The sequence below is a fragment of the Ischnura elegans genome, chromosome 1 (assembly GCF_921293095.1).
Source record: "Ischnura elegans chromosome 1, ioIscEleg1.1, whole genome shotgun sequence".
NCBI classification, from domain to species: Eukaryota; Metazoa; Arthropoda; class Insecta; order Odonata; family Coenagrionidae; genus Ischnura; species Ischnura elegans.
Genome location: NC_060246.1, coordinates 133,163,907 through 133,186,680, shown reverse-complemented (window position 1 = coordinate 133,186,680; position 22,774 = coordinate 133,163,907). Strand labels below are relative to the sequence as shown.

General features: G+C 39.7%; 1 protein-coding gene and 1 non-coding gene across 6 annotated transcripts in view; one reads left to right on the top strand and one right to left on the bottom strand.

The window, feature by feature from the left end:
• LOC124170324 (aminopeptidase N-like) overlaps nt 1–22,774 on the top strand; it is a 299,534-nt gene that overhangs the window by 68,099 nt on the left and 208,661 nt on the right. The window lies entirely within an intron of this gene.
• On the bottom strand, nt 3,129–3,218 carry Trnay-gua. The gene is given in 2 exon segments: nt 3,129–3,164; nt 3,182–3,218. It is a non-coding gene; the product is annotated as a tRNA-Tyr (tRNA).

Genomic DNA, 22,774 nt, shown 5'->3' with positions numbered 1-22,774 from the left:
TACGTGTTTCGGATGCTGTCATACTATTATTGATTATGCGAATGGATCGATGCGATAATCGAAGCTGCAGCTCTTCCAGGCTTTATTCCGCGTCTGTCACTTTTTCTTCCAGGTGACAACTTCACTGACGCAAAGAACCGGCCAAACCGAAATAAGACCGGCTGCAACGCCAGAGAAACGGTCCTCCGAAAGATCTATGGACAGATGAGTGGTTAATCCCGGTGATGAGTGATACATTCATTCTCTCCAACCCACGGCAACCGTCACAACGATTCGGTGCGTTAATTTTATATCAGTGTTAGTTCGCGCCTACTTGCATTGTGGCTTTAAATATCGCAGCAGTATTAATACCGAAACATAACATTGTTTTTATTATATCATAGCTGAAAAGTTTATTGGTAAAATAAATAATGAAAACTGTTAGGAAATATTAATATTCATTTCTGGATATACCATCATCGCTATCTGCATTCCTTAGCCATGAATGACAGTTTTATCAGTGCGCTGAATGTCTTGCCTACATTTCTAATGTCAGAAGTAATAGTACCTATAGCCATTTTGTTATCTTCTTCTATATATATAAAAGAAAGTCGAAAATCGTGTTAGTTAGAACACTTATAACACGAGAACGGCTGCACCGATTTCAATGAGATTTGGTTCGTTGGATTCGTCTCAGGCGGGGTTAACATATAGGCCATTAAAAAAGGATGATTTCACAAAAAAATTCATCTCCTTCCTATGGACATTCTTTTAGGAGTTATAGTAACACAACAATTGATAAGTCGGTTAAAACTACAAATTAAATAATTTGTTTTGTTTTTACCACTTTAATAACTGAATTTAGTAACAATATAACATTTTAATTACTATATATATTCAAAATATTAATTAAATTGAAATTACATTTAAAAAATTTAATTCGAGCTGATTGTAAGCCCAGCCGTGGCCCAGCTGGAGTTGACACTTCACTACCGTGTTTGTAAACAAATCTCCAAGCAATTGTTGACAAACGGTAATGTCCGTGTTCCTGTCGAGGAATCGAATAGTTTTAACTCATTTCCTTGGAATGATTGCAAATTAGTTTCAGCGGAAGGTGAGCTCATCAACAAAGAGTTCCAGAATATGATTGATCATCAAAAGAATCAAATATGGTTGATTTTGCGAGCAAGAACGAAGATGTGGATGACTAAAACGAGGTAAATTCAAATAGTTCGTACTTTGCATGGATTCGAATCTTTTAAATGTGTAACAAACGAAGACGAAATCACCAACTATCTATCTGAATATATTAAGTCCTTGGACGTACCTGGCTTACCAAGGCACGATTAACAGAAAAATGTAGTTTCTGTGCTCATGATCTTTCGAAGCCTAAACCAACCATAACTATCCAACGGAACGTGTTTGATCATTAAAAAAATTGGTGATGAATGTGATTCACGCAACTTTACTCAAGGGAAAATTCAAAGGTTAGGAAGTCCTCATTCCGTAGATTCCATGATCTCAACTCATATGCCCTTTTGAGCTTAAACGTATTCAATTTACAATTCGTGTTGCATTCGTGATAACGATTAAAAAATCGCATGGTCATTCTTTCAGTTTTTGTGTTGTTTGTGCTCATGTGCTAATGAAAACCTACGATTTTCTCATGGTCAATTTAGCGTGCTATGTTCACGAGTCGATAAACCATCCTCTGTATTTCTTCCTTCGCTTCAAGTGCGTAGCTAGGATAGGGGGTTTTGGGCGCAGCTAATACCACGGGTCTGTAGGGTATAGAAAACTCGCTAAGGTAAGCGGGAAGTGTGGGGGCACTTCCCCCAGACATTTTTTAAGATAAATGGTTCAAAATAGTGGGTTTTGTGGCTGTGTGAATAGTTAAATATGTTTTGTTTGTTAGTCATCCGTCCCCCAAATATTAATAACAAAATCTTTCATAAAAAAATTCTCTAAGCTCTTGGGGGGGGGTTTATCCGCCAAAACCTCCCCTCGCTGCGTCACTGCTTTGCTTCGCTATATTTATTTAGCTTCATCCGCTTCATCTTGCGCCTGATAACAAAACAAAAACTGTTGTTTCTCAGAAGGTGCTTGACGCAAGACATTAAACCCGAATGTGTAGGGCTCACCGTGGTGCGTTTACGCATGCAGTACGTTTACGCAGTGCATTTTTTCCAAACAGAGATACTGAAACTGGCGCGCCTTAAGTCATTTAATGCGAATGCTGCTTCATAGGGGCTTTTCTTGCACGATTTTGAGCATCAGTCAAGCGTCGGTCTGGGGTCGTGTCAACCTGCCCCCTGAATGGGCCAAGTGTATGCAACAGACTTGGACGTAAAAACATTTTTTTACAGCTAATAACGCAAATAGCCAACAACTGAATGCGTATAATTTTTATTTCATGAACTGCTTTATTAAACCACAATGCCCAAAATTTCTTAAGCTAAAACGTAAGAAAATTTGTTGAAAAAAATCCGCGTAAACGTGCTCCGATTCACCCTATGTAGATTCAATAAAGAAAATGCCTTTCTGACAAGCAATTTTGGTTCTCATTTACGTAGTTTTATTGAATTTGTATCCTTATTTTGTCATAATAAATTAAACATGATTAAAAACGATACAGCCGCTCTTGATTTATAAATGGTGTAAGTAAACTGTAAGTTCATTGATTGTTAGGCGGTACGAAGTTCGCCGGGTCAGCTAGTCTAAGTATGATTGATAAAATTTCAACAAACATAAAAAATATTAAACATTATCGAGACCGCTTGGAAGTCGAGGAAACCGAGAAAAATGGGTTTATGATGGAATAAATGTATCTGTTCTGTCAATCAGTAGCACTAACCATTTATAGGTAAAAATTATAAAAAAGTGAATTTTTTTAACGGTAAGAAGAATATTTTTTTGCCGGTAATGACGACTCAAATTTTGTGCACGTGCTCAAGTTCGTAAAGCTGCTGAACTTCCCTCCAATAAGTACGATGTGTTTATTTATTGAAGGCATTGCTCGTAATTGTTTATCTAAGATTAATAACTGTTATTACTCAAGAAAAATGTTCCTAGGAGCGCGTGAGAAAGTTCTCGCTATGAGCAAATTTGTATTGAACGAAAAAATTAAATATAGCGAAGAGAAAAAAATTTCCTTCGGGCCGGATTTGAACCAGCGACCTATGGATATCTGAAATGTTTCCTTCTACAGTCCACCGCTCTACCAACTGAGCTACCGAAGGCTATGGATAGAGGGGGCTTAACTGAACACCAGACTCCACTCGCCGAGCTGCGCGGCCGATCGTGTTTCACCTTGTTCCTACCTAGAGCGCGCACAGTTCGCGCCGCTTTCACTTTTTCATCTTTTATGAAGCGGCTCCGGCCCTGTCGGCGGTAAAGTCCTCCGGGCTACCTCCATATGTTCGCTAATTGAATTTTTTTCCCTTCCTTGTTCCGACTTATGAATTGAGAACCCAGGGATGCCGGTAAAGTTAGGGAGGAGGTAAAGGAACGTTGATTACGCCACGAGGTAGTATTTGCTCCGCTGGCGTGGACCGCGGCGTCTATGTTGAGGGCTCTTACTTCTTTCTCTTCCTCTACGAGTATTTCCATCTCCGCCCGCGAAATTTTCTTCGCCCTTTGCCTACACCCTCTAGCCGGTGAATTTGAACGAAAATGTAGGCGTCCAAAGTTTCGCGTCGACTCCGCGGCTGTTCCCCGTGATTCAGCGTTTCTTGAAATGACATCTACGTTTACTCAGGATCGATTTAAGCCCTGGAAATTGTTTATCATCCGTGAGCTTATATTCTTTCCGGTAGAGAGGAACTTGGATTACTGGAACATTGAGAAACCAATTAAATTATTGAACTATGCACAGTGAATCATAGCTTAAAGGTTGAAAAAAATGGAGGCATTTTGAAATAACTAGCGAGTATAAACTTAAACATATTATAAACAAACAAGCTGCATATAATACGTTTAGTCATAGCATACTTTAAATTATGAAAATCGTATTTCTCAAACTCTTAACACAATATGCCAGAGGGACCTATAAAATATTTCTATGTGATTACGGTTTCGAGGCACAGATTTTACAAGTTCCACTCTAATATTTTTCATTTGTATTTGTAGCAGGAAAGAGTAATTTTAGTTGCATATTTATGGAATAATAGGTATTTCTCTCGCTTTATTCGTGTAATGTCATAGAATTTTTAAGGTGTGTTTACACTCAACCCGCACGGGTAAATACATAAACATATTTACCAATGAATTACGCTGGTAAAAACAGCCAAAATTGCGCAAATGCATGACGCTAAAAGAGCCCGCACTTAAGGTCTGTTTACACGATACATTAACACGTACGAGTTACTGTCTGTTTGTATGAATGATTTTTGTGGACCGGAACGGAACATGAATGCATGAACCAAATTAGAACAAGTTCTATTTTCTGTGCATGCATTCTCACAAGTTGGGTGGTTACACGGTGCATTTTGGCGTTTATTCTCGCGTTCATACATTTAGAAATTATTCCGTACGTGTTAATGTACAGTGTAAACAGGCCTTTATTTCGTGCATCCATCCCAGTATGTGTCCAACCAAAGATGTGCAAAGATAAAATCGAGTGAACTCGGCTTCAGGGTGAGGATTTCCTTCGTGTATCCTATCTTTTGATATTCTCAATTTTTGAACATTTTAAATATATTTTTCTAAACGACTGGAGAATTTGTGTCCGATGATGACTCAAAAAGAATTTGAAAACATGATGCACTCGCAAAAATGTGGGAAAACGTTTGAAGAGCCATGTCATTTTGATTTATTTGTCGCTGGATTGATTACTTCATTTTTAGAAAGCTGTGTACATTTTATTAAATAGTAGGAACTAGGAAGTGTACTTTAGTTTAACGAAATTTTTACCCATTATACGAAAATAATTATGAACACTTTGATGGCTGAATTACCTCGTTACGAATCCCCTCGAATTTAAATGAGAAAAAAATGGAATGCAATATGATGGAATATTTTGCTGTGGAGTGTAAAAAAAAAGGCTTATGGGGAGGAACACCTGGAAGAAACGAAATTGTATTTGCTTAAAAATAATAACCTCTTTAATAAAAAGAAATATATTTGGTCAGACATTATTTTATGGGGCTATGAAACTGCAGATTACAGCAACAGTAGATAGACAGCCATCGCCTCGCAGATTTCAATGCTATTTAGTCCTAGCAATAATTATCAGCAGTGGAATTTTTCTCGACCTCTAATTATTTTTTGCGGGAAAACCTACCGTGCCTCAATAATGGTTACTGTTATCCAGAATATGTTCTTTGTGGTATCGAAATTGAAAAATGAAAACAATTGTTATCCAGATTTTATCATCTTATAATTGGAATACTCGAAGAGTATTTGAATTTATCATATCATTTCTTAAAAATCTAGGTAAATGTCACAAGAGTAATGGGGCTTTTATTTATGTATTGTTAGATTGATAACTTCATTTTTAGAAAGTTGTTTAAATCGTATTTAATAATTGAAAAAATACTGGGGTCAGTATGTGCGGACGACTATTAATGGTTTGAAAAGCATATTGGCCTTGTGAAAGAATTAGCGGGCATTTACTTCAGTGGATAAAAACCAACCAAGCCGGTGATTTTTCTCAAAGTAATTTTCGAGTTTCGTCTTTGATCATACAATATTTAGATAAGTGAAAATCGTATTTCTTTAAGTTTTTAAACAAAGCGGTAGTGGGCAATATTGAACCAATGGGGATTGATAAAACATTTATATGTTAATAAATTACAAAAATGATTGCCAGAAGTTTGCTTAGGAGTATAAGGATACTTGTTGTTATAAACTCCAAAAAATATTAATCTTGATTGTTTAGGTCACTTATTAATACGATTTTTGATGATATTTTGATCGCCGAGAGACCAACCAATGAGGTTTTTTTTTCGTAGACTGGGCATAAAACGCATTCCGTGTCGCATTTCACGTTAGTTGGAAAATGATGGTGTTTAATCCCCGGAAAAATAAAAGCGAATCGATCCCTTTAATGGAAGTGCCGGTCATCGAGACTGGGGCTCTTGAACAGCAGTTGACCCGTTTGATCGATATAACCTGGATGCATTCTGCCTCGCCGGAAGAACGCCGTTTATGCGAATTGAATACTGCTGGAATGGAACTTGATTCATTGTCAAGATTTAAAAAAAAAATCGCAAGCTCAAGAACCCGTGTTTGGAATTAAAATGGAGGAGTTTTAAGAAGCTCATTCACTGCTGTTTATTTGGTTTTCGGAGAGTTTCCATGGAGTCGATAGCCTCGAGGCATTATTTCATTTTCCCTCGCTTTATTACGTGGTCGCTCGTGGAAATAATGTGTGCACGCTCCATCTGCTTTTGTGAACGGATTCTCTTTTGTTTTCCGTTGAGTGCGCTCGAAATTTTCAAGTGCCCCACTGCGGGAAATGAACGAAGCGTCTATTTTGAGGGAGGCAAAAAGACGTGCGTGTGCACACATTATGACGCTGTCGAGTGAATGGCGTGAGCAAATTCGCGGGTGAGAACACTATTGTTGGCACCATAAATGGCCGCGTTCAGGTGATTTCCTCCGCACTGCGCTGTCCACGGATCAGCAGCCTTCTCGCGTCCGTTCGTAAGCGCTCAATTGTTTCTCCGTAAGACCACTATAGGGAGAGTTTCCTCTCTTCTTGAGTGCCTCACTCCACTACTCTGAATTGCACATTCTCCACTATACCGTAACAATTGCAAGCCGTCATAAATTAACTGTCGCACCATTTCACACGAGTTGATGGATGCTGGAGTTAAATTTGAAACGACTGCCTTTATAAATTCTATAATTCTCTCATCCTTAAGTGCCTTTATCAACATATTGTCTTTGACTCATCATTAAACACACCAACAGCTACATCATCTCGCTCTCCACCGTAGATTTTCTATTATATGACATCTACAGTTGTTATTTGTCATTGCTATTTACTTGAATATCTTCCTAAGTTTAACTTCTCAATCCTGTGAAACTAACCACCTGGGCGAAAAAGTGAGGTTTGACTCTTTTCTGCATGGGAAAATCTTTGGGGAGAAGCTGAGCATCACTCACCGCATCTCACTTTGCTGTGAAAATAAGCGTGCCTATTACATAATTGCAGAGTAAATATTTATACCGAGGCAGTATTTATTTTATCGAGGTTGGTATTTTCAAATTTTCTATTACCTAGTGGGAAATGCAATGCAATAAAAAAAACCTCAGATCTCATAATGGCCTCAATAATTTTATGCAAGCTCTCCTCAAAATTATTTTTTAATGAAAAAAATGCTATTTAAAAGCGTGTCCTCACTTTTCAGTTGAAATATATTTTGCAACATCAGAAAACAGCCTTTTTCGAGCTACTTGAGTTACCACGCCGATTTCCAAATAAATCAAGTTCTACTAAAGATATAAATTGGTATTTATGAAAGTTATGCGACTGTAAATGGAAAGCATTAGTATTACTAACTGAAGAAAGAACCACGGAATTACCTTGAATCAAAGGTGCGGAAGATGTTAAATAACTTGTGACGGCTCAAATTGAATCAGCCAATGAGTATATAAGTTTAAATATTTCTTTATGTCGGCTACGCTTCCAATTTATTTGGCATAATTCGCACAATATTTGATCGTACTTCGGGCCTCAACGTCACCTAATATTTGAAGATATTCTATGCTCCTGGATAGCTCCCTTCTTGGTCGACAGAATAACAGGTATTATAAAAATAACAAGTTCTCCCTTTCTCTGGGAACAGTAAATTCCTGGTTTCGCTTGTGGTAGCTCGCTCCTCCTCAATGACATCGCGAGTTCCACCCTCCCCCTACCTTCTGAACCCTGGAGTATTCATCTTGCCTATTACCCCGTCCCAAAATCCTTTTCAGGGGTTGCAGAGTAAAAATCAGGGATGGCAAGTGAAACGAGATTCTAAACCAGTAAAATTTCAATAGTTTCGTTCCCGGGATAGAAATGTAGAAACGAAGCGAAATGGAGCTGAACTCAGGGTCGAAATGAAATCGGAGTCAAAACTACTACGGGTCGAAATCAAACTAAAAAATGAAGCATGGATAATGTTTCGCACCGGAGGGACCACGTGCTTCACTTTCAAACAGTTCAGTTTCCACCCACGCACCGAGTACGAAGTACGGTTGAATGAAGTGGAGGTTCGGCCTACCGCCACTACATGCATGGGGCACTCATATTTTCACCAATAACAGGAGAGCGGTGAACGCAAACTGGCCATTCGATTTTTAAGCTCAATGTTTTTTTCACCCCTCTATATTCTGTCATGAAATGGGTAAAAAATTCTCCCTCTTATCCCCCTCCACTCAACTTCTGGGATCGAAACTTAACTATGAGCAGCAGAGTTTCGATTAATTTAGTTTCGTACCCGGGAGTAAAGTTTCGTCTCTCGGGTCGAAATTAAGCTCCCAGGTGATTTTAATTTCGTGCGGGAACGAAACTAAACCCAGGCCTAAAATTTTCGTTTCGTTTCACTTGCATCCCTGGTAAAAAGTCCTGTACCCCTACACACCTGGTTTCTCGAGTCCTCGCGCGGTCGAAAATACTCCGTTCAAACACCACCTATACGACGATCCAGAATAGCATCCGCAACTGGGGGCAGTAACAGACAAGTAATGACTTAGATGCCATTTAAGCGTTGCTGTCTGAAGAAAAAACTCAGCGTCAATTCTGTTCAGCAATGCGATTGGTTTGTCGTAGTTCTTCACTCATTGTCAGTTCTCATGTGAACTTATATTCAAGATAGAACTTTTACTTTGACAATTACGAAATTGCTTTGTAGTCTCGATTCATATTTCTGAATAACTAAAAAATATGGAATATATATTCTTCCCAAAATTTATAGATTTAATGACACTATCTCATCATTCTACACATTACTCTTTAAATATTCTCCACGTGTTCTCATAATATTTCACCTTAAACCTTGAAAGGTATTGTTGAAAGAATAAATTGAAAATTTTTGCAGAAATATTCATTAACTTAGCCAGCCGTGTTTTGTTGCTACAGAAAAATCGATAAACACGCTTGATAACGTCGATGTAGCTACAAAACGCTGTGTTCTGAGTTGCAATGCGGAACGCTTTCAACTAACAATTGAAGCCATCTTTGCTCCAAAGTTTGCTTCGCGGTAACAATGGTACGAGAATGGCGGCAGTTAAAATGGCTGGAAGCAAATCTCGTGAGCGCCCGTTTATTTTCTCTGATACCCACTTCACGAAGAGAGTTTGCCCGTGAGCACTTACACGCACTCATCGAGCCGTTGTCTTTCTTTTTTTCCTCCTTCTTCTTTTTCTTCGCGGTAGACAAAGACAAGAGAGCTTATATACTGATCAACTGGTGCCATAGCCGAGGGAAACTGGCTCCGTTTTAATAATGCTCTCCATAGAGGCAGAGGGAGAGAGGCCCGTCCTTGAATATCTCTCCTTTTGCTTCCACCGCATTCATGCATAGCATCAAAGACGAACCTTTGTTCTCTCAGCACGGCAGAAAATCCTTCCCGCTTCGCGCGGCCCTCTGCTCTATCACAATTGCCCGCTTAGCTGCCATTTTCCTCTCAATCCATTCAATTATTCTTTTTTCCTCCCTATTAGACTCTCTCCCGTCCATTCTCACTAGTCTCTCTCTCTCTCTCCGCGAGGCTTGATCGGCGAAATTTCGCGTGTGCGATATGGATTAGAGTTCTTTGCCAAATTTCCCAATTTCGACCGTGTGTTTTCGAGCAAAGGCTCGACCGAGGGAAATCGGCTTTCGCGAGTCTATTGTTCGGGCGATTCCCGAACCGTTTGAGGATAAAAACTCGCTCGTGTTTTTTTCAACGTAGCTCCCTCCTCCCCCATTTACTGCATATTTTTTCTTGCTGGAATCATGATATATCTCTCTCTCGTTTGCTGTTGCAAAAATATGGAAGGACGTGGACGAGGAGATGGAAAGGCGTGGCGATGTCGACCGGAAACTTTTACGTTGAACACATCAGCCGAGGTCTCAAAAGAAATGTGAATGAACGTGTAAGTGCATATCTGACTAATTTCTAGTTCTCTCTCTGGTTAGGCATGGGTTCGTTCGCCGCATTTACATCACTCCTTTATTCGATTGAGGTTGCAGAATTGAAAGATCCGTAGGTATTGTACCATTTCATTTCATCCATTACCTACTTTTACTAGCGGCTAAAAATCAGTTCATAATTCTTTCACCGTGTTTGCGGGAGATGGTTTGTTCGACGATTGTGGTGTTGCTTCGTACCAATCAAAGCGGAAGCTCGGCTGCATTCCCTAATCCTATTTTTGCTGGGAAAGGATTGAAAATCTACTCGGTCGAAGGTCTGCTGAGGTCACTTAATTTTTTAGACGATGGGCCTACTTTTCTTCTGCGCTTTTATTTATTGGTTTATTAAATTTGCGAGTGAGTTGCCGGATTCCTCCAATAACATATTACCTCCACTATGCATATAAAAATGGCCGTGCAATCGTAATATTTTCACCTAACCTTCCACAGCCCTCCATTTTTCGGATATATTATTCTCGAGTGTTAAACCGGATCAGATGGTCGTGCTCAAGCCATCGTGGACTATCGGACCCGGAGTAATGCCCGAGAAGAATACATCCAAGCCATCTGGCGGGAAAGCCTGAAATCTTTCCTCCATTTACCTATATCCCCAACATGTTCTTATACCCGCTAATTTCCTTCTTTCCTGTTTCCGTTTTGGCCTGCCCATGTAAATACCCACGAATACTACAAAAGGGGATCCTGAAGTCGGCCACTTCAATTTTTCTCGCTCGCTGCGCATTTAAATGGGTTTACAAAAGCCACCACTCGCGTCTCTTAAGGGCACATCGATCCGAGTTTTCCGGGGAGATTAAGGTATAATTAGCGGTTTTGACCGTTATTCATATTAATTGTGATGTGATTTATCAAATTCACGAAAGAACAATGCCATTCCTCGCAATTACAAAAATTGTACTTAAAAAAAATTGGAAAAAAGGTGGATCGCATTGCACTCATCATTGCACCGCGGACATTTTTGAAAACCGATTGAAATGCTGCCGAAGTGGCAACAGAAATCAGCCTTCAATGGGATGGAGTTGGGCCTCCTCCATGCATTCTCTTTATGGGTACCCATCCCTTTTTTCTTCCTCTCATTTCCATTTTTCTCTCCGTCATGTTTCCGACATAATTTCGGTGAGTGGGGAAGGCGCTAGCCAAAAATGGTGCAGCGCTTGGCTAGGGATACAATGATCTTGGGTTCAAATGTCGGGGTGGAGGAGAAGAGAGGAAGAAGATTCGAGAGCTGAAACAAATGCGCACGAGGTTCTTCCTCAAATCGAATTAAGCGAATTGAACCTCTCAACCATGGATATTTATGCCTTCACCTCTAAGTTGCTCTGTGTTGGAAGCGGAAGTGCGACAATTACAATTATCTGAACAATTTGCAGTAGGTATGTTATTCATATCCGAGTTAGCTTTGCAATCAAAATTTAATGCTACAAAGATATTTTGTAACAAAAATAAAGAGGTAATTTAGCAATAATAAAACTCAAAATAAAAAAATTATATCATAAATATCATGGCAATTTCTGTCAAAAGATAAATAAAATTTGTTTCAAAGCTTCGCCAGTAGTTGTCGCCGCCGTAGATCGAGCCTCATATTTTCCCATAAAATGCTTGCATGAGACGAATCAACAGTGATGAAAGAGGAATATCTTAGTGGCTAGATTTTTTTCTGTTCAGTTGGAATGAAGTATTTCCGAAGCCTATCCCTGATTGAAATAAGTACCTACCTCGATCCGGCCCGTAAAACCAGCAATAGTCCCATAACAGTGGGAATGTTTTCCTTGGCCGATTCTCAATGCAACCAGGCCTAGATTGGAAATCTGTTACGACTCCACCCAAAACCTTCCATGGCCACACCACGGAATGGAATATCTACTGGGCACCTCTTTCAAGGAGGGTTTCTCTCGCAAGATTCCACTCTTCGTCTCGGATAACCTCGGAACGCCAAATACCTTATCTCGCTCAAGCTCTAATCCTTGTTCTCCACCTTCGCATTCCTCGCATATCTTACATCCATCTCCCCGTAACTGCCTAGAGTCTTCGCACCTCGCCATACAGTATCTACTTCAGCTGCCTACTCCGTCTTCTCCGTATCTACTTTGGTAGTTTCTTTTTCTCGACAACAGCGTAGAGCAGTACCTTGTTATTTTCCATTCATCAAACCGACTCCATCACACGAAGCCATGAGTTGCAAAATGACACTAATCCACTTGACAGCAATATCGGATAAACAGATGTTTGTTAATCTTTGGGGATACTTCAGTTGTTGCTTGATTTTTTTATAAATAGATATTGAAATGCATGACTCTTTCTTGTGGAAATGATGACTTTGGTAACTTTGAAGATTCCACTCGTAATTATAAATGCATTTATTTTGTTTCAAAACTTTTCTGAATAGAGATGCGCTGTTTTAGAATTAAAGGCTTAACATGTATCTTCTATGTACTGACTGCTTGGAAATCATTTTGATATTTATTCTTGGAGGTTAATATCGAAACGGAAAGTTTTATTCAACCGTGGATGTAAACTTCCTTGAACGAAATTATGCCTGAAGCGGTACATATAACAGCTAACTGAACTTATCTCGTGTCTCGTTTTTAGTTACTCATAGCTTAATTGACGGAAAGTCCTGTGAATTTGATTACTTGAGTTTTTAGTGAAAAATTAAGGTGTAAGAATCAAAACTAAAATTACTCGTAATAAGGAAAATGTTCGCCTTAGAGGAGTTAATTTCTAAGGGTTTAGTCCTGAATGAGAAAAATGATTTTGTGTGGAATGTATTCCCATTATCAATATTCCAGACTAATTTCGTAACATCAACTGTAAATTATTAATTGCAGCGATTCCAAGTTTTATTCTGTGTACCTATAAATAAAGGCTTGGGAGTGCGGATCGGGGTTGGTAATTCGGTTGGAAAAATTTTTATTTAGAAATAATGATGATGGTGGGTGTATTGGAATCCATTTGATCACTCAATTACTGAACCGAGGTCCTTTTTAATGAAGGTAGTAACCTAGTTTTCTGTTTTTTTCTATATCTTTGTGCATAAAAATTATGGTATGTTATATAAATGAACCCAAATTGACCTTATTGATATAATATTTCGGGCTAGTCTGTATGGCTCATTTGAGGGCTAAGGTTAGGGGTTCTAATAGCGTTTAAAGATTACTTACGTTAAATCAGAAGGCAAAATCTTACTGATTATTTTACTTGTAACTTATTATTCTCGTATTTCTTACTTTAAACTTGGTCGCTGTCATATTAGTAAGAGAACCCGGAAGAAGGGGAAAAAGAAGTTTTGCTACCGCAGTGGCACTCGCGTGTAGGTACGTGAATAGGGTGAGATCTTTGAGTGAATTGCCATTCGATCTGATCCTTCTGTTTGAATTCCGTGGTTTCGGCTCAAATCAGATTCACATCCCATAACTGAGGGTATAATGCCAAACAACATCGTGCGTAAGAACTTTCCTGTTGCTTGAAGCTTGTTCACCTGCTCCAATGGGTTAGAAGTCCGTGAGTAGAGTCTAAGCATCATGCATCCCACAACTGAAGGCATAATTCATTACAACCAAGCACATGACACTAGCGGCCTAACACACCCAAGTGAACAGTGAAGATCTCTAGGGTCTCACACCGGGTTGGGTCCTCCATATCTCCTTTCAACGTTTCGACGAGCAACCCGCCCATCGTCATATGGAATTCAGCAATCCAATGCCACTCAGTTCGTTCCTCGGCGTTCATTTATGCAAACGGAATGGAATTGGATTCCTGAATCCATGAGGACGATGGACGAGTTACACTTCAAAACGTTGGAAGGAGATATGGAGGACCTCACCTGGTGTGAAATCCGAGAAAGCTCCACCGCCACAGCTCACCGGTAAAAAAACCAGAAATTACATATTTAACACGGGTCGAATTTAACGCTATTTTTGGTCTGAATTTCATGTTTTTGGTTAATTAGATGTTCACAAACAACATTAGCGATTTCTGTGAATCATTCTTCTGTATTATGCTGTCATCTGTCAAGAAGCACTGAACTAGTGGCAATGACGACATTTCACCTAGCCAAGCGGGAAGAAATCCAAACGTCGACGTATTGTATACAATACTCCAGGACCGAGGAGTGAAATTCAAAATTCGAGGTGAAGGTGTCCGTCATCTTCTCTTCCCACAGACTTGGCTCAAATGTTATCATATGGTTTTTCCCTTCCATACCTGGAACGAAGTCATAAAAGACTGTTGGTGCGTATCCACCAGACTCCCATCGTGTGGGAGGGGAGGGAAGCATAGCGTCACCACCACGCGCCGCCCGTAACGAACCCGGTCTCATTCGTAAAAGGCCATTCGATGGAAAGAGAGGGTCGGTGGCTCTCGCGTGGACCGATCGATAGCGCTACTTCTTCCGTTCCCTTGCCACCACCACCATCCCCTCTGCCGAACCACCATAACCACCCTCTGTTGGGTTGGTTGGTTGGTTGGTTGGCTTCGCATCGTTTTCGGGGGGATCGGCTCAAGAGTGGTCCCCCACGGCTGCTGCGTCAAATGAGCAACCACCCCGACCCCTTTCACCCCCTTTAAGCTTGGAACGGTTGTCCTCCATCCCCCCTGTTATTCAAACTCTCTCGCACCAATCTTGTGTGTCGGTATGCGTGCGTTTTATCCCCCAGATCATGAAAGGGGACCACTATAATCATGCCATGTGAACCACGTGGCTCATGTGGCGCCACGAGAGAGGAGGGTAACTGACTCCCTCATCAGTTCTCTTACAAGTGTTTGAAGCTTGAGGATAGCTTGAGTCCATTGGTAGGTTGACATTTTCCGCTTGCTTTATCCCTCAGTGGTTGAATCCGAGGGTTAATCTAGTTAGGTGAGGGTAGAGCTAATCCCAGACTAAGCCAAATGTATTTGACCTTTGCATTCAGATTAGGCAGGCCAGATCCTTTTTTAGGGACACTATTCATCTCGATATATTAGGTTGGAGGAGGTCCCGTTTACTTGGGCCTTGGGTCGGGGGGCAAATAGTTAACCTTCCAGCACACTACGCTCCTCTTGCTCACTAAATGAGATTTAATACTTGGTACAATTTCAAATTCACTTGAACTTAAGAAAATTCGTTTTATATCGTCACAGACGCTATATTTCTGACTTTTAACATTTTATATCGCAGCTGAATTTTCTGTGCATTCTATCTTTGATCTAGATCATGAAATGGGACCATTACAATCATGCCATGAGAAGCTCGCGCCTCATTTGGCGCCTCGAGATAGGAGGGTAGCCGACACTCTCATCAGTTCTCTGACGAGCGTTTGAAGCTTGAGACTAGTTTGAGGCCGTTCGTAGGTTGATATTTTCTAATTGATTCATACCTCAGTGGTTGAATCTGAGGGTTAATCTGGTTAGGTGAGGGTGGACCCTATCCCGGACCAAGCAAAATGCACGTGAGCTCGACATGTTCACATTAATCAGGCTACATCCTTTTTCAGGGTCACCTTTCAACTCGATATATTAGTTTGTGGAAGACCTCACCTGCACTTGAATCTTGGATTGGGAGGAAAATAGTTTACGCTTTAGTAAATTATTCCCCTCTTGCGCTATAAATGAGGTTAAATACTATGAATAATTTCAAATTCACCTAAAATTAAGAAAATGGATTTTTTTATCGCCTTATAGGTTAGTGTTTAGCCTCTTAACATTTTATACGGCAACGCAATTCGGTTTGTGTTCTAAAACAAAACAATCTTTGATCCAGATCTGAAATGTAATCACAATAATCATGCTTTGTGAACTACGTGGATCATTAGGCGTCACAAGAAATGAGGGCAACTGACTCTCTCATCAGTTTCCTGACGATTGTTTGAAGCTTGGGGTTGGTTTGAGGCCCTTCGTGGGTTGATTTTTTCTTCTTGCTTCATCCCTTAGTGGTTTAATCCGAGGGTTTGTTTAGGGTAGGTGAGGGCTGAGCTCATCCCGGACTCAAAGTCCAGTGATCCTTACATATTCCGGGTATGGGGGCTAGTTTCTTTCTCATGGCTGCCATTCACCACGTCGTGTCACGTTAGGGAAGGCTTTCCCTGGGATCCTTCTATCAAGAGACAAATGGTCTTTCTTCTAGGACACATTCTTCTTGATTCATAACAGAAGTGTAATGCTATTTTCTTGGATACAATTCTGGCGTAATTCATTTAAAAGTCGGGAAGTTAATTATGTATCCGCATAGTGGTTATATCGTGGTTCTAAAGCTTTTCTGCACAGTTAGCTGCCTAGTGCAGCGGTCATTCCCAGCAAACGCTCTTTTCTTTTGTGATTAACTCGTGAAAAAATTTTTATTTCTTTCATATGAACACAATCAACATATATTCAATTATCAAACAAGAAAAACTCTTCGAAAACCTTGTAAACTGGAGGGTAGAGGCCAAAAAGTAAGCAATGTCGCTACATCGGTGGTTTTTCTGGAAACAACCAGTGGCGTATTAAGGGGGAAGGTCCGGGGGTTCCGCTTCCCCCCCCCCCACTCCGAAATATAAAAACACAATTACTTTTCTTCATAAGAGAAAACAAAATATTGAAAAATCATGAATTTACAAAAGATTTCTTTGAAAAATGAAGTTTTTCGATTATTAAAGGTGTTAAAAAATTAGCTGAAAACCATCTACTTAGTATCTTGTTTTTCAAAAATTTCCACCCCGGGTTTCCACCTCACTGGGAATAACACTATTCATAATTGATATGAGTTGGAGGGAGTTCTACTTGAACCATAAATTACTTCATGTACTTCAAAACAGCTATCGAACCATAGATAGGTGCTATATAAATAAATGTCTTTATTCAGTGATTTTTATCGCTGCCATGCTACTAGCAGCGAGGTTTTCATCGAGGAATAGATTGACCAAAGCTCTACCATATGCCTTGGCTTTCTTCTGAACGTTATGGACGACGTTGGGGTATATTATCATTCGCATGGTGTAATGAAATCTTATCTCTGTAATTAGACCACATTATCTTAATTTTATGCATGGGGTCTCTTTCATCAATAATCTCCTTTGCAGAATATTGCGTGTATCGTGACACTTTTGGACCTTGGAGAGGAAATGGTTTTGGATTGACCAACTGTTGAGTTAATAGAATCGAGTTTATCATAGATTCCTTTATAACTATTGCAGGTTACGCATACAAGGGTCAATTATCTGGATCTGAGTCTTATCTCACAACTCCCCTGATCAATGCGTATGCTCTAGCTCAGTGACAAAGTTATATTAAAATGAATTTATAACCTTGATGGAGTTTGCGGAATCGATTCGGATGGCAGAAAATGACAGATTTATCGAAGTAACTATTCAAAGAATAATGATGAATATAGTAAAATCTTGGCACCTTCGTGGTTATTCGACGTGGAAAAGTACGCGCACCGAGGTCTCTACTCCTAATCTACATGAGTTCCGGAAAACCACCTCCAGGGTTTTCGGCACAAATTAAATTTTCACCAAGTTTCAAGATGCTAAATTTTTATACAATACACTTAACTTTGGTTCGAAAACAATGAGTGGTTCGAGTTGCTACCAAGCATGCAAAGTAAACTGAAAAACAAGCATAAAAAATAAAATAAAAACTGTGCGCCAGAGAACAAGATAAACACGAATTCGGCCATGCAAATGTCCAAAAATAACCATGTCGGGTTAGCCTCATTTGTAGAGCGGGAAAAAAGATACATAGGTAGATGAATTTGTTTTTCCAACTCAGCTCTTAGCACAATCGGCTTGCTTCCTTTGCGTGGAGTAAATTTCTCGGAGCGATGCCCAAGCTGAAAGGGTAGCAGGGTAGCTCTCCTTCTCCCATCAGTTCAATGTAGGGCCATTCCAGTAGGCCCCCTTCCTGTTTGTTCGGCTCGAGTCCACTACCTCGCGGTAATTGTCTTAGCTTGGCCACGCCAGCGTTCGCCATTTCGGCGTTGGGATTTGATTCGGGGCGCTTGTGTGGACTCAGGCCCGCTCCCTCGCCCCCGTTTTCCTTTCAAAGCTCATTGGCGGGGAATGAATGAGTGAATGAGCCGGCTATTGTTTCATTCATTCGAGAGGTGGAGAAGACGGCCGGTTATTTTCCGGACGAGATCGGCCGTACGGCCGGCATACATACTGATTGGTTATTCATCGAGATGATGCATCACAAGACCCTGAATCTTACTACGTACCGCAGTTGAGAAGATCACTCAATTTTATCAAATCCAATTCCTAATCCTAAAAAAAATCTTGAATCAATCGAATACTGCATGAAAATCTCCTCGCTTTGTCTGGAGTTGTGGTATACTTCTCTTATTTTTACTTAGAAAATTTAATTGTATCTTGTACTTGTTTCAATGTTTTAAACAGCCATATTTTATTGATTTTTTTCTATTACAACAAAGCAGTTTTATACTATTGTTACGTTCCCTATCATATTCAGCATGTAGTGAATTTAGTGAAAAATTCTATACTTTGAGCAGATGCATGTAGTGAAAAAACCTGACAGTAGTTTTTAAAAACACAATTAATACAACCATAATTCGCTGAATAGTTTTTGATCACTTAGTTCCTTTTCAACTACGCCCTCGTCTGCTGCAGCGTTACTGTTTTGATGAGATTTTCATAAACACTTTTACCGGTCGAAGTCAAAGCTATATTCTTAATATTTATATGCGTCTATCTTCATGATAAAGCAGCTTATTGGATTAGTATTAATGATTAGATATACAGAACATTTTCAGCGACTCGATTTGTTTTGTGTTTCCATGAAACGTAAAATAATGACGCCGCGTGAATGAAATTACATGGGCTCAGAGGAACCTTGGCCAGTTTTGGCATACGCTTTCTCATGTATTTGAGTGCATAGGAGGAAGTAAACCAAAGCAGGTGTGCTCACATTAAAAATTATTAAGCGTATGGCTTTATATTCGCAAGCGCCGCAAATGTCATGTCACAGCGGTGATTTTTTGTCGTGCTTAAATGTCCGACCGGGATTGATGGATTGTGAAAAATTTAATATTAGCTCCATGAGTTAAAAGAAAAAGGTCAACATCAAATTAATGTCATAGGTGCGTAAAAAAATAATGGGAACTCTGGATTGACATTTTCACACCCACTTTTTCCTGCAAATAGGTCTATTTTTATCCTTAAAGAATGGTGCCATATAGATCAACTTTGGGGTCATGATACCAAATTCATCAATAACTTTGCTTTTTTCAGTCAAATAGATGTATTTTTTTTAAAGGCAATCGAACCAAATTTTAATGATGAAAATTAGTTTCGGCATCAAATTCTTTAATTGTGGATTTGTTTTCGAAGACATCATTCGAGCACAGTTTTTAATGATATGGGAGCATTTTGAAAATAAAATAATTTTTGTAGAGAGCATAATGATAAGTACCATCGCTGATATCTGCGTTATTCTACCGTTTTTTAATTTTGAAATAATGATATTGGAAACCTATTCTATTCAAATAAATGTACTGTGTAACGCTAGAATTATCAGAAAAATTATAAGAAACTTGCTAGAAGTGACGACTATTTTGGTTGTAAATAATATCTTTTAATGCCTCAGAAAGAAGAGAAGAAATAATAATGATAATAGTAATAATAATAAAAAAATATTAATAATGATAATAATATGATTAACTTATTAAAAAAGTGACGCCTATAACATATAGAATCGATATATTTATTTATATACATATTATAATCTAATATTTTTCGCTCTTATATTTCAACCTCATGTATCTGCATATTTCCTTTTTACATTGATGCTTCCCGCTAGGCCACTAATTCCACTTTTAAGTAAGATCAAGATAAAAGTTAATTTAATCTTGTTTTTTGGAAAAAAAACCGCAACTTCACCCTACATATTTGGAGTGAATGTGAATCATACGTAAGTTTTAATATGCATATATATTCATACCTGCTCTTTGGATAAACACCGTGGAAGTTAGTTCTTTGAGATAGCTATAAAGCCATGAGAAACCTAAATGGCGGACCTCATTTAGTTCTCCTCCAGAGGGTCGTTTAAGCGATTAATTTGCGCTTTAGGTCGGGGCAAGCTCTCACGACTGCGGTCATTTCAGAAAGTTGAACTTCTCTTCTCTGCCTCGGAGCTGGCTAAGTCCTCTCATCGCCTCCTTCATAGCCACCCACCCTATCCTCTTTAAAAGATGAGTGGAAAAAAAAGAGATGCGCCTCCCTTTGAAGGCAAACAGACCCGTGACTGTGAAACATCACAGGTTTGCACATTGCCGCATCCTTCCCTGCTGGCACGCTGGTCAAAGGACGCACACACTGCGCGAAGTCCGCACGAGCTGTTCATTGCGGGGTAAAGTGCTAAGAGATGAATGTAAAAATGCGATGCGGAAGGTACTACATGTGAAGGACCTCGTTTTAAGACGTACTTCAGCGAAGCAAAATTAATTCTATAAAATCGTTTCAGGCTTGATTTTGTGGAATATTGTTGTATCCATGATAAAAACACAAAAGGTAATTTCCACACTATTTAATTTAGTACTTAACGACCGACCATGGTCTGGACACTTAGTGTCATTATCAGGAGAAAAACGTATAAAATAGTTTCAGGCTTGATTTTGTGGAATATTGCTATGTCCATGATAAAAACACAAATGGGAATTTCCACACTTTAATTTAAGACTTAACGACCGAACATGGTCAAGGTCACCTTGATAATGTCACAAACTGTCGAAACCATGGTCGGTCGTTAAGTGTTAAATTATATAGTGTGGAAATTACCATCTGTGAATGAAATAAAATGGATATGGATAAAATGAATTCTAGTTAGTTAAAAAAAAACACCCTCTCCTCTACTTCAAAATTTCCATAGCATAATAATGCTAATGTGGCTGATATTTTCGCCATTCTACCAAAATTTAATTTTGAAAGAATTATATTGTGAACCGATTCTATTCCAGTACTATGCAATGGATGAATCATCAGGGAAAATATAAGGAACTTGATAGAAGTGACGACTATTTTGGTTATAAATAATCTTTTAATCTTATTTTGTTCTTATATTACAACCTCTTGTATTATATACCTCTTCATTTTTTTTACCAAAAGTCTAATAAAATAGACAGAAATGTTAAAATATTAAAATTACAATCAACGTTTTGTACGTATGGGTTCGTTCATTAATTTCATATTATTATCGATATTGAAAGAGTTCCTTACATAAAAGGACTCATATTTTTACGTGCTTCGATTCGTCGATTTCTCCTCGAGCCCTTGGTGACAAAAAATCGGATGCCTTAACCATTTCGTGGAGAAGTTGATGAAGTTATAAAATCGTGCCGAGCATGTCGCCGCTTCTACGCAACTTCTCGGCTTTGTACCTATGGTTCATTGTTGCTTACATTCTGGTGAGCGATTCCCTCCCTCAATGTTACGTTCTCCCTATGCGAGTAAATGAGTCTAATCTCTAATGACGTCAGCAGCTGATGCAAAGTGGGCGACGACTTTCGCCCACATTTCCTAATTTTTCTTTCCCAAGCTAATAGCTGAATGGGTAAGATTCTTTTTCGCTCAAACTTATGTTTCTCTTCCATCCACCGAATTCTTTAAACGAATTGCTTTTTCAGAGTGGATGACGCCATAGGTCAACAATTGGCTCAATTTCATTCAATTCAATATGGCTTTCGACCTTTCGTAGGAAGTCCTTTTATTCCTTCATCTCGCTGAGGAGGGCCACATTGTGTGCCGAAATACGTATCCGACCAGTTCCTCTTCCCCTTCTGAACTTTCACTACACTCCTGTTTGAGCTATTTTCTCCCTGAATGTTGAAGCCATCCGTGGGCGAGTGAATGTGGGTTTGACTGTGCCTCAAATGCGTGTACGCACATTTACCAACAACTAGGCATCCTTAGCAGTGTCTCTACAGCCCTTTGAAGGGACTAAGACTGGGTCGTACACGAAGAAGCCTTAGTTTGCGTCGCTACAGCCCTCACAAAGGATCTTGGTATTGTTGCTTGTTTGCGTGAGTGGGTGTGCACATGCTTTTATTCGTGAGTTTGGCCATTCCGGTGGAGAGGCGGGGGTTTGGTCCCTGAGGTGAAATTCTCCTCATTCCCGCACACCAACACCGTGGGGATCAGGTTCGTGTGGTTGGTAGAGTATTGGCTTGGCACCCTGTGGGCTAGAGCTCAAATCCCGGCGGTGGCAGAGAATTTTCAGAGACTGCCCGATTCCTGCGTGGATGATGCGTGGGAAACATTTCAAGCGCAACACTCCGTCCGTCGGATGGGACGTTAAGCCGTGGTCTCCTTGGCACCTCTCGTTAAGAGAAGACTTATGCCGACGCCGCGTTTTCTCCACCCTTCCTTACCTACCCTTCCATCATGGCGCGCATGAACTTAACCTTCGGTAGCCGTCTTCAAGTACCATATCATACCAACAGAGCGATTAATGTTGGCAAAGTGGACGAACATTGAGAGATATTATACGGCAATTGAGTATTTCATTTCCATTTAGCATCTTTGATGCCGTATAGCTCAATTCCCCCGCTTTCTATTTTCCATTCATTTCGCTCGATTCTCCAAATAGCTTATAGTTTCACTCTTGGTGGTGGTTCAATCTGAAGTTTAGTTTGGGCTGGTGGTGGTGGTAGGGCTTATCCAAGATTAAAGCCGTAGGCGAATGAATATTGCATAAGTTAGGAGGATC